The sequence below is a fragment of the Euprymna scolopes genome, chromosome 9, assembly GCF_053919585.1.
Source record: "Euprymna scolopes isolate OS-2025 chromosome 9, ASM5391958v1, whole genome shotgun sequence".
NCBI lineage: Eukaryota > Metazoa > Mollusca > Cephalopoda > Sepiida > Sepiolidae > Euprymna > Euprymna scolopes.
The window spans coordinates 19,064,961-19,077,003 of record NC_136490.1 but is presented as its reverse complement, the minus strand read 5'-3'; the positions used below and the strand labels follow the sequence as shown (position 1 = coordinate 19,077,003).

Genomic DNA, 12,043 nt, shown 5'->3' with positions numbered 1-12,043 from the left:
TAGTCCAAGATGTCAAGATTAGTACAGGGTCTGTGGAAACTATCATTCATGATCATTTGCATATGCATAAGGTGTCTGCCAGATGGATTCCCAGGTTGCTCACACCATTCCAGAAGCGAGAACGCATCGCGCACTCGAGGATGAATTTGAAGATGTGCCAAGATGAGTCAAAGTTTTTTAAAAGACTGATTACACAGGATGAAACCTGGGTCCATCACTATGATCCAGAGACCAAAGCCCAGTCAATGCAGTGGAAGCACTTGGCTCACCACCTCCAAAGAAGGTAAGGGTGCAGCCCTCCGCTGGCAAGGTCATGCTCACAGTCTTCTGGAACCAGGACAGAGTAGTGATGACAGATTTCCTGGCAAAGGGTACCACAATTACAGGAGCCTATTATGCTTCACTTTTGAGGGAATTAAGGGAAGCTATCAAAATCAAGAGGCGGGGCAAGATCAGCAAAGGTACCCTCCTCCTGCAGGACAACGCTCCGGTCCACAACTTGCATGTCGCCCGATCACAAACTTCTTGCACCCTCTGACTTTCACCTCTTCCCAGCCATGAAGTTGTTTTTGAAAGGAAAGCGTTTCCCAGATGATGCAGCTTGGTTTCTGAAGTCACCTCGTGGTTGGAGGACCAACCTGGGGTGTTCTACAAAAACTGTCTCCAGAGCTGCATTAAATGATGGGAGAAATGCATAACTCAGGGTGGTTCCTATGTAGAGAAAGACTAATAACTCTGCCAAGTTTCGTTGCTCTACTGCTATGGGAAGTGGGCCAGGGCATTACTTATTGCACGCCCCTTGTATATATATATATATATATATATATATATATATATATATATATATATATATATATATATATATATATATATATATATAAGAATAAAATAATGATATATAAAAAATTTAGATTATTTATTGAGTCATCAAATATTCCAAAACAGGGAATACAATAAAATTTTGCCTTAATCCAGTGGTTCTCAACCTTTTTCACTCCATTCCCCCCTTCATGAATTCTCAACATTCGTGTGGCTCCCCTTCATTTTTCTCCCAAATCCCACCCTGCCAAAAAAGGCGCAGAAAAAAAAGAATAAATAAAATGTTGATGAAGAGAACACCCTTGCTTTATTACAAAGTTTACAGTCATAATTATCTTATATTGATAGATTTCTGTGATATGCTTAACTTACATCACTAGACTACAAAAGACTAGCAGACAATAGCAAATTTGATTTGGATGGGAGAAAGTTCAATTAACCTCTGCATACTTTATCACACATCAGTGGGAAGGCTGATATTCTTTTCAGTCAGTTGACGAATCCGAGGTTGTGTCACTGACAATGCACATCTCATGTCGGGGTCCACATCCAATCGGTTGCGGCTCTTATTCTTGATTTGTAGAAGGGTGGAGAAACCAGACTCACATAAATAGGTAGTTGAAAAAGGCAAGAGTAGTCGAAGTGCAATCTCACTGACTTTTGGATATGACTGATGCATCGAACACCAGAATACATTCAGAGATTTTTCTTCATAGAGATCTTTGGCAGCAGAATCATGTTTGAGATCAAGGAACTCGTCCTGAACATCACTGGGAATGGTAGTAATATCAAGAGTGCCAGAGAATGGATTCCTTACCAACTTCCCTTCTTCCTCCTCGAATTCTGGGAAGTACATATTAAGTTCACTTTCCAAGGATCTCAGATGCTGGGTGATTTCAGTTTTAAGTAATGGGTCAAGCAGACTATCTTCTTCATTCTCGTCAAGGACAGCTGAAAGGTTTTCAAACATGGCAACATTCCCGGCACCGACTTTTCTTTGCCAATTCTGGAGCTTGGCAAGAAATCCACGAAGACAGTCCATCAGGTGAAACACATTTCTTTCCTTGCCCTGTAGTTTCAGATTCAACCTATTTAGCTGCTCAAATATATCTGCTAAATATGCAAGACGTGGCTCCCCCAAAACCTCATTGAAGTGACTCAACAGATCATCTTTCCCTTGCATTTCCAGGAACAATTTTAACTCCCCCCGAAGTTCAAACACTCGATTCACAACATTGCCCTTGGAAAGCCAGCGCACTTTGGAGTAAAAGAGGAGAGCTTCATGCTCCGAATCCATGTCTCTACAGAGGTTCTGGAAAAGGCGAGAGTTCAGAGCTCCAGCTTTTACAAAGTTGACGCATTTGACCACTGCCTCCAGGATCTTGCAAAGTTCATCAGGGAGGGTTTTCGACGCCAGTGCAAAACGATGGATCATACAATGAACCCCCTTGGCATTCGGAGCTACTTCCTTGACACGCTTCTGGAACCCTGATTTTGATCCCAGCATCGCTGGAGCCCCGTCTGTACAGACTCCACAACAATTTTCCCATGGGATCCTGTTAGCTTTGAAGAAAGAAGATAGCTTTTCCATCACATCTTCAGCTGTTGTGGTGGTCTCAAGCTGTGTACATAACAGATATTCTTCCTTGATATCACACAAGAAAATATACCTAACAAACACGAGTAGCTGTGCACACGAACTCACATCCGTTGACTCATCCAGTTGTATTGCAAACATACCAGCTGGAGACGATTTGATCTCCTGTATCACTTTTTCCTTTATGTCATCTGACATTTCATTAATTCTCCGCTTCACTGTGTCGTTTGACAAGGAAATTTGTTGAATTTTACGTTCATTTGCATCTCCAAGAACACGCTTGACCATCTTTAAAGTACATGGCTTAATTAAGGTTTCACCAATTGTGTGGGGCTTCTTTTGCTTCGCTATTTCAAGGGCAACCTCGTATGATGCCTCAACTACACTTGAGGTCTGTTGTTGGAAAGTACCAGTTGCATCCAGTTTCTGTTTTCCGAAACTACTTTCATGGCGCCTGAAGAAATCGGGGTCTTTTTCAGCATACTGTGGATGGATGGTCTGCAAATGATGCTTCAACTTACTAGGCCTCATAGAATCGTTCCCCAACACTTTGAAGCACAGTACACACTGAGGTTTCTCGATGCCATCAGCGAGAATTGATGTAAATCCGTAGCTAATGTACTCTTCACTGTACTTCCGCTTCTTAGTAACACTAGTAGCCATTGCAAATCTAGGGAAAATAAAGAAGACAGACCATCAGAACAAACATTAAGTGATAAGACAAAAGAATGATAATGAAGGACAGATAAATAGGACAAGTGATAAAATGACAAACACACAAATATCCACATTAATAATACATCCATGGACTCACACATTAAGCACACACACAGTCATACACAAACATACACAGAGAGAGTAAAGATGATAAACATTCACACTCAACCTAGCAAGCTGAAATGTACTTTCTACAGCAAGAACACACCTCCTTTGACAAGCACTGCCCCAATTGAAATTATGAGAAGAATAGCGAGTCACATCAATATTAGCACTAAAAAAAAAAAAGCAGGAATACCTGAGTAGGGAATGAGCATGAATACAATGATACCAAAAAATAAGAAAATAATAAAGGAAGTGCACAAATATTTCACACACGAAAACAGCGACCGCATTTATAATTGTCGAACAAAATAAGTAAAACAGTATACAGTATGGTTCAGAATCAATTATACCCACATGTTTACGTGCTGATATCCAAGGCCACACTGAGATAATTCGATCACCTCTCTCCCACATACATACACACATACATACATACATACACACGTACACACACATTCGTAACAATATTATGTAGGTAACAAAATTTTATTGTCAACTTAATCAATTAAAAAAGAAAATTCCACCATGGCCCCCCTAAATTATTGCCATGGCCCCCTTGGGGGCCATGGCCCCCAGGTTGAGAGTCTATGCCTTAATCCATGGAGTTTCAAAAATTTATACTTTTCTCTACACAGGAAATGAATAGGCAAGTAGAATAGTAAAAATTTACTGGGCAGTATTAAAAATTGAAAACTTTGATATATATATACTGAAAATACCACTCTTGGTGGTATAACGATTCAGCATCTTTTGAGACACTCAATGTGTGTGTGTGTGTGTGTGTGTGTGTGTGTGTGTGTGTGTGTGTGTGTGTGTGTGTGTGTGTGTGTGTACAGAAAGTCAGAAAAACATAGGTACCGTCGGTTTCAAACCTAACACAATGTCTTTGGTACTTTTAAGTTGGACTCTTTTCAGCCTTTGTTTATACCTGACTCACTGGAAATGGTGTCCACATGATGTGTAGAATGCTGGTTTTTTGGGGGGTGGGGGGGTCTTCTTTTTTTTTTTTTGCAATTCATGATGTCATTTTGTTATTTTTATTTTTTAATTTTATCTTATTTTTTTGTTTTCATGAGGTGCCACGAACCAATTATTCTAACAAGAAACCATGGTTACACACACAAAACAACGTTAAAAATAGAGGTTCATGGGGGAGCAAATAGAAAAGGAACATTAGAAAGATAAAAAACAGAAATAACACACACACACACACAAGATGACAAAAAAGTCTAGGGAAAAAAAAGTTCAATATGCTGCAAAAATTTTTGAATTATGAAAGAAAATGTCTTGTGTTGAGCGAAAAAAAATAACTGTGTGAATTCGATGTGCAGTGTGAAAGGTCAGAAATTTTTATGAGAAAATGTCAAAATTATATTAGTGGATACTGTTGAAAAGTGTAACAAATGGAATGTACTTTTGTTGGTTGAGTGGTATATTGAACTTTTAAGGTTTTGAAAAAAAGAAAAGAAAGAAAGCGGACAGTTGAATTTTGTTGCTGTATGTATAATATCGTACCTCAAATGTAGAAATTTTGTTGTTTTTTTTCCAGTTTTGGACTGATGTGTTGGGAGTTTTCTTCAATTCAATGCTAAGAAATATGTTTATTGGTTTGTTAATGCATGTAAAAATTTTTATGGGATAAATGACATGTCGCCAAGACTAAACTAGTTTCATTCAATAATTACAAGAAACCCTCTCTATCACCTATAGCAATGGCCAACGACTCTTTATCTGAGAGTACATCTTTCAAACTCCTTGGCCTAACGTTCACAGGAAACATGAGTTGGAACAATTACATTGAAGGCATTGCCAGGGCCGCTGCAAGAAAGGTGGGCTCTCTCTACCGTGCTAGACAACTACTAACACCCGAAAGTATCCTGTACCTCTATAAGGCCACCATCCGCCCATGTATGGAGTATTGCTGACACATTTGGGCTGGTGCATCTGCTACTAGTCTCTCGCTCCTTGACAAGGTTCAAAAGAGAGTCGCAAACCTGATAGGCCCTGAACTGGCATCTAACCTTCAGCCTCTGTCCCATCGACGAAATGTTGCAGCCCTCTGCCTGTTCTACAAGTATTTTAGTGGTGAATGCTCTGACGAACTGCAATCACTTGTGCCCCCACGACGTGAGCACCCTCGACAAACCCGACAGGCTGCTAAATCCCACCCCAACACTGTAGAGATCTCTAGATGTAAAAGATCTTTCTACTCCAATAGTTTCTTCCCCAGAACTGCTAGACTTTGGAATTCCATTCCAGGTCCCTGCTTCCCCAACAGTACTGACGTGCAGAATTTCAAGTGTAACATGAACCGACGTCTTGCTGCCCAAATCCCTACATAGTACCCCGGTAGTTGTTGCCCCTGATAGTAGCCCCCTACACCAAAGTGGCAATTTGCCTTGTTTGGGGTGAAAATGTAATAAAAAAAAATTAAAAAATAAAAATTTGTCATGTATTTTTGTGTTTTTTTTTAGTTGTAACACAGAAATTAAGTTTAGAAAACAGTATTAGACAGTAAATTAAGGCGTTATGTTTAGCATATGATGAGAATTTAAAAGAGACAACAAAGGCATCTTTACGTAGGCTAAAAATATTTTATTGTTTTGAGGGTGGTTCATGAGGCTCAAAGTAATTGTTTGGTTTAGTTTGATTTGGTTGTTTTGTTTTATGGCATATCAATCCTTTTCGGGTTATTTAATGCTGAGTCCAGTTATTTTGTAAAAAAAATTTTTTTTTCTTCAAGCTCCATGTATCTTAAATCGCTAGTTTGTACTGTTTGGTTTGGTTGTTTTATAGTGATCTTTATTGTTTTTGCTCACTGCCCTGCAGAACATGAATGAGTTGCAATGGGAGAGGGAATTGTTAATGTTTGGTACTGTGATGTAGCGGGTGTCGGCTGCTAAAGAGGAATAAAATAGAAATGCCCCCAATATGTAACAAATTAAACGAGTGAAATGTAGTCCCAAGCAAGAATTATAGAATGACAAGTTACCATATTAAGTCATTCTCAGGAGTATGTTCGTAGGATGATCCTAATTTTGTATTCTGGAGCACTCTGGCGGGGATATTGGAGAAAATCGCACACACTACCATGTAATGATACTTAAGGGTTTAAGTAGAGCACTTCCTGTATTAACGCAAATGGATGGTTAAAAATAAGTATCATAGTTAGGAAATGTGTGGCATTTTTCCAAGGATCTGTGCTCGGTTTACTGTAATCCAGCGCTTGGAAGTCCAAGTGATTCATTACAATACAACAGGTACTTTGTGTAATTGGAGGGGGGGGGGCTGACTTTCACGAAAAATACTCGTCTATCTGAAACCTCTATCAATAATTTCCCCCACTCTTTATCTGTGTCTAAACCTAAATGTAGATTCCATGAATAAAGCTTTTTTCTTCAACAATATAGTCGTCTTCAAGTCCAATGTAAACAAGTTCCTGATGAGCCATCCCCTTAAGTAATCCAATTTACCAAATTTCCACTACTAACGATTACTACGATATTTTCCCATTAATTACTGTACACTCATTAATCCTTATACTCGAATGGCCTCCAGATCTTGATAGGTGGTGAATCCTTTGTAAAAAAAAAAAAAAAAAAAAAAAAACAGCGAATATCGATTGCAAGAACTAGAACCTACACACAAAGGAAATTCCATAAGACTGGAAAAAAGGACTCCATTCTAATCAAAATGAGGAATGCCATTGGAAAGGCCGAGAGGTGCAGTCTAGAAGTAATGGAGTTCGTTTGAGGACTGACTGAAATGGCAAAAGTGTGGATGGAGTCTGACCTTTCTTGGGGGTGGGAATGAAAAAAATTTGGGGATTGTTTCTTGTGAATAGGAGGAGGAGTGTAATAGAAAAATATCATGCGTTTTTGAAAAATGGTGAATAAGGAGTGTTGAACATTGGTATCTCGGAAAATGCTGGATTATTTAATTGAAGAGAAAGTGGTTGCGATTGTCAATGAGAAAACGGTATACATTTTGAGAGCAGACAACCATGGAAATAAATGTAAATATAAGATATAACAGGGTTGTTAGGAAATCTTCAGAGGGAAGTGTCTTCATTTCAGGACAGTACGTTGAAGTTGCAACTATGAAGAAGGTATGTTCTTCCTTTGTCTGGTGCCAAGTAGACAAAGATTTTTATTTGTCTTGTTAAAGAACTGCTTAAGTGTTTAATTGTCCAGTTGTGAACTGTCCGATTTAATATGTGCAAACACTCACACATACTTGATGAATATTGACACATACATACATATATTCCCTAGGCCAAGGTTCCGCAGCCTACGGCCCGTGAAGGCATTTTAACCAGCCAGCGATTCTGATTACCAATGACTATTTTTAACATGACACACAAGAATTATTCTGAATAAAAATTACATCGTTGCGTTTGTTTAGAAAAAGGAAAAAAAAAAAAAACAAGACTTCTAACTGCACTTTCTACTTAAAGTGTTTTTGGACTGGCTCAATCCTCAAATTCTGGACGATTTTAGTTTGGTGATATCAACCCCCAAGCCTAAGTCCAGTATCTGTCTCTTAGCGACATGGATTTAGCGGGCAAGCAGAATGGAATCTTCTGGCTATAAAATTCAGCTGATTATATTGTTCAGAATCTAGCAAGGAAATCTGGCACTGCTCAGTGTCTCATTCTCTCTGTTGTCTCAGGAGAGAGAAGTTCTCTCCTCTCACTATATCACCAAAAAGTATATACATATATAAACATATACACATATCTAATTTTATATATAGATTTGCAGGGGGGGGACGTCTGGCCTTGTCCTGTCGTAAATTATGTTTAAATATATTTTAATTCATGCAGATTTCATATTTATTATTACAGAGCCAATTCTCTATTGAATATTATATTGTACCTAATATACAGTAGTGATTTGAAAAGATTTTTAAAAATGATTTGGGTGCCATCAGCTAGAATCGAAACAAAAACGTTCCCTACCATTTAAGCTATCAACTGATAGATGAGAAAGATTTAAAATTAAATTACTCCAAGCTATGAATGAATTTGCACATGCACAAAAGTATAAGAAATATGTTGGCAAGTTGAAATGAACATTTTGCATTTCAGCTTGCCAACATACTTCTATACGCGTTATTCAGCCATCCAAACAAAGATTTTACTCATTATAAACCCTCCTTGGTGTGTTAATTCTATTTCCTGTTAATTTCTGTGTTATGTGACCAGTAGTTAAGAGTTTATCGGTTAAATATTTTCACACACATACACACATCTACTGTTTTATTTATATAGATTAATGTACTCGTGAGAAACATCATTATTCTTATGTTTAGATAGTTCATTTATCCTCCTACGCTTTTATTCCCTCAATCATCAGCAGGTAATTTAATCTTTTCATTTTAATAGTTAGGGTTTTTTTTTTTTGTTTGTTTTTGTTTTTTTTATCAGGCACTGGCGTAAAACAAAAATATTTGACGCGCTTTTCGCTCAATAGGGGGGGGGGGAAGTGGTTGCGTCTTTGCTGCATAAAATCACGTGAGTGAAACACATGGGAGTAATTAAGTTGACAAAACAGTGTTTGCTTTAAACAAATACGAAATTTTGTCACGTTTTAGGAAACCTGACAAATTTAGAATTAAATCGGTAAACATGAAAGATAAACCAAATATTTTCCTTTTACTGACACCTGGCCATTGGACAAATGATTAATCATTAACGCACACGCGCGCGCATATGTATCAGGTAGAAGGTATTCAAGATTGATAACTAATGATTTTAATGAGGTTATTAGGAGTGCTCAATAAAACGAGCAAGATATATTTTTTTAATATAAACAAATTTACATGGTCGACACTAGACATGCTACTGTTTCAGACAAATGGTCAGTTAAAACCAGAAGTCCTCGTCAGGCGACTTATTACGATAAAATTGTCGCTCTAGAAAAGACGACATGATTCCATTTCATTTTGATGAAAATTGGTTTACTTTTTTGTGTACGAATCCCAAGAGCAATAGGAGCCTTCTATCATGTCTGAAAGTGACACAATGTTCAACAAGCGAGATCGGAGATGCACCACTGTACAACTCATGCTCTCTACCGATCCAAGTTATGACAACAGAATCATTGCCAGTACACTCAAAATACAAATCCAGACGGTTTAACACTTGAGGGCACAGCTCAACAAATTTTCCGGCCACGGTTACGGTGTTTGGTTTGGTTTCAAGTGAGGGCCACATTATGCCACCTCACATTTTTTAAGGCAGCATCAAATCCAATACCAAAGTGTACCGGAATGTGTTGAAGAGTGTGGTGATTCCCTGGTACAATCAGGTGGCCGCTGGCAGACCCTGGTTGTAACAGCAGAACTCGGTGCCAGCACTCAAGTTCAAAGAGACTCAGGCTTGGCTTTAGAAGGAGTGTTACGACTTTGTACTATTCTCTCATTAGCTCCCCTACTCCCCAACTTGAACCTACTGGACTACTTCATTTGGTCATATATTGAGAATATCACCACCATGACCTCCCACAACACCAAAGCCAGCCTGATCACCGCCATCCGCCGAGTATTCGCCGAGCTCCTGCCAGCGCTTGTAGAAAAGGCATAATCCTAGTTCTAGTTATTAAGGCTGAAGGCGGCTACATACATTGAATAGATGTCAGCTCTACTACATAAGCAAGTTATCTGAAATGATTTTTTTAATGAAATTTTTTCAAATATAACTGACGTCGTCTTTTCTAGAGCGACAAACTTATCATTCCACCCTGTAAATGGTTGATTTCCATAGAAGAAACTAGTCCTCAAATTTTAACTGACCATTTGTCCGAAATATTAAAATGTCCAGTGTCGTGACCATGTAAATTTGTTTATATATATATAGATGATGGAAGGAGTATCAAGGAGCAAAAATGGGTATGTTACATTTTGAACAGGAGTGGTTTATTAAAATTGTAGGGTCTGTGCATGCGCCTGGTCCTCAAAGAATGAAAATAAAAAAAACAAAAAAAAACTTTTATGAGGGTTTTTGATATAGATGTGCATAAAAATAATTTGATAAGTATTTTTCAGTTTGAAGTCATATGGTATAATAAAATTATGGGGTCTGCGTTCGTGCTTGACCTCCATAGAATGGAAATATGTCGCAAAATATAACAAGGGTTTGTTTTTAATATAGATCCACATAAGAATATTGTGATAAGCGTGTTTCAGTTTGAACAGGTGTAGTATAATACAATTATGCGGCCTACCAGACTTTTATAAAATAATTTTCAATTTTTTTTACAAAAATATAGTTCAAGAGAAAAAATTGTTTGTGAATAATGTCGAAACCAATTTAGGTGACTGAACGAAGATTTGATGAATATTTAAATAATTTATGAGAAAAAATGAAAAGGTTAAACTATTTGATATTATTATCTGTGTGTTCTTGTCCCCTTTAAGTAACTGATTTTTTTTATTAAATATCAAAGTTACTTAAAGGCATTTAGTTTAACTCTTCCATCTTTTTATCATAAATTATTTAGATATTGGTCAAATCCTATTTCAGTCACCTAAATTGTTTTTGACAATATTTCCAAACAACTTAATTTATTTAAAATATATTTGAGTAAATGGGCGCAACAGCTAACACGTCATGTTCTTCTTTTTCACTTACTTTTTTTCCTTTGTAGTATGGGTTCGAGACTGCCTGCCTACTACAACATTTTCTTTTTGCTCAACACTCACCTACAAACACCCGAGCAACGCCGGGAACCCAGGTTAGTTTTTAATATAAATCTCACCTGTTTGTTTAAATGTATGTATGTATGTATGCATGTATGTATGTATGTAGGTATGTCTACCTAAACTTTCGACAGAGGCGACAGATTTTCACAAGATCAGTATCGTTTTGAAGCTCGACCCTTCAGACAACAAATATAGAAAAATTGGCCCAAAACATTAATTCATTCACCCTCAACTAGGCACTTTTCTACAAGGAGGCGTCGTTTTTTTTTTTCGCAGATATTTTTAAAAGTCATCTCCTCTTTTCGATTGACTAGCCTTAATTTAAACCTTCACCACTTCCGGTTTGGCAATGGACGTAACGGCAAAGATGTCAGATTTTTTTTTTCACATTCTTTTCCTCCTTCGTGGTACAGGTTCGAGATTGCCTGCCTACTCACACTTTTTTTTTATTTTGCTCAACACACACCTCCAAACACCCAGGCTAGTACAATCATAAATCAGAGTCCATTTTCTGAAAGGTCTTTTTGAACACAGTCAAAGACAGGTACTTCTGTTAGTATATATATAAATATATATATGTATTTTCCCAAAACCTCTGGCCTTGATGGAGGGGGACGAAAATTTGTTGAAATGATCTGAAATAACGGCAAGGGAGACTGGATTCCAAATATTTCTCCTATGTTATATCTCTCCTCTTTTGGAAATAGTATACGATTATGAATATCTCCAGTATCAAATAATCCTTATATACTATGAAATTTACTTTATGCATGAAAACCAAAAATAGAAGATATAACATATGAGAAATATTTGGAATCAAGTCTCCCCTTGCTGTTATTGCATATCATTTGAAACAATAGCAGCAAGTTTTAGTCTTCTTCTCCATCAAGGCCAGACGTTTGGGGAAAATATTAGATATTTTGTAATTCATATGCAAAACTAAGAAAACAAATGACTATGATTGAAACAAAATAGGATCTATCTATCTATCTATATATATATATATATATATAAAATATATTTATAGTCATCGACATACAGACCTGTTTCGTTGTTTCACAACTCATCAGTGCCGCTAGACTAACACCTCTCCCAAGCCGA

The 12,043-nt window shown here is 37.4% G+C and overlaps 1 protein-coding gene across 2 annotated transcripts in view; it reads left to right on the top strand.

The window, feature by feature from the left end:
- Positions 1-12,043, top strand: part of LOC145284457 (uncharacterized) — a 416,749-nt gene that overhangs the window by 285,248 nt on the left and 119,458 nt on the right. Inside the window, exon 2 of one of the 2 annotated variants that reach the window (XM_080133283.1) lies at positions 10,888-10,974. The exons of the other annotated variant lie outside the window; for it this stretch is intronic. The gene's annotated coding sequence lies outside the window, so the exon portion shown is untranslated. The remainder of the gene's footprint in view (positions 1-10,887; positions 10,975-12,043) is intronic. 2 annotated transcript variants of the gene reach the window in all.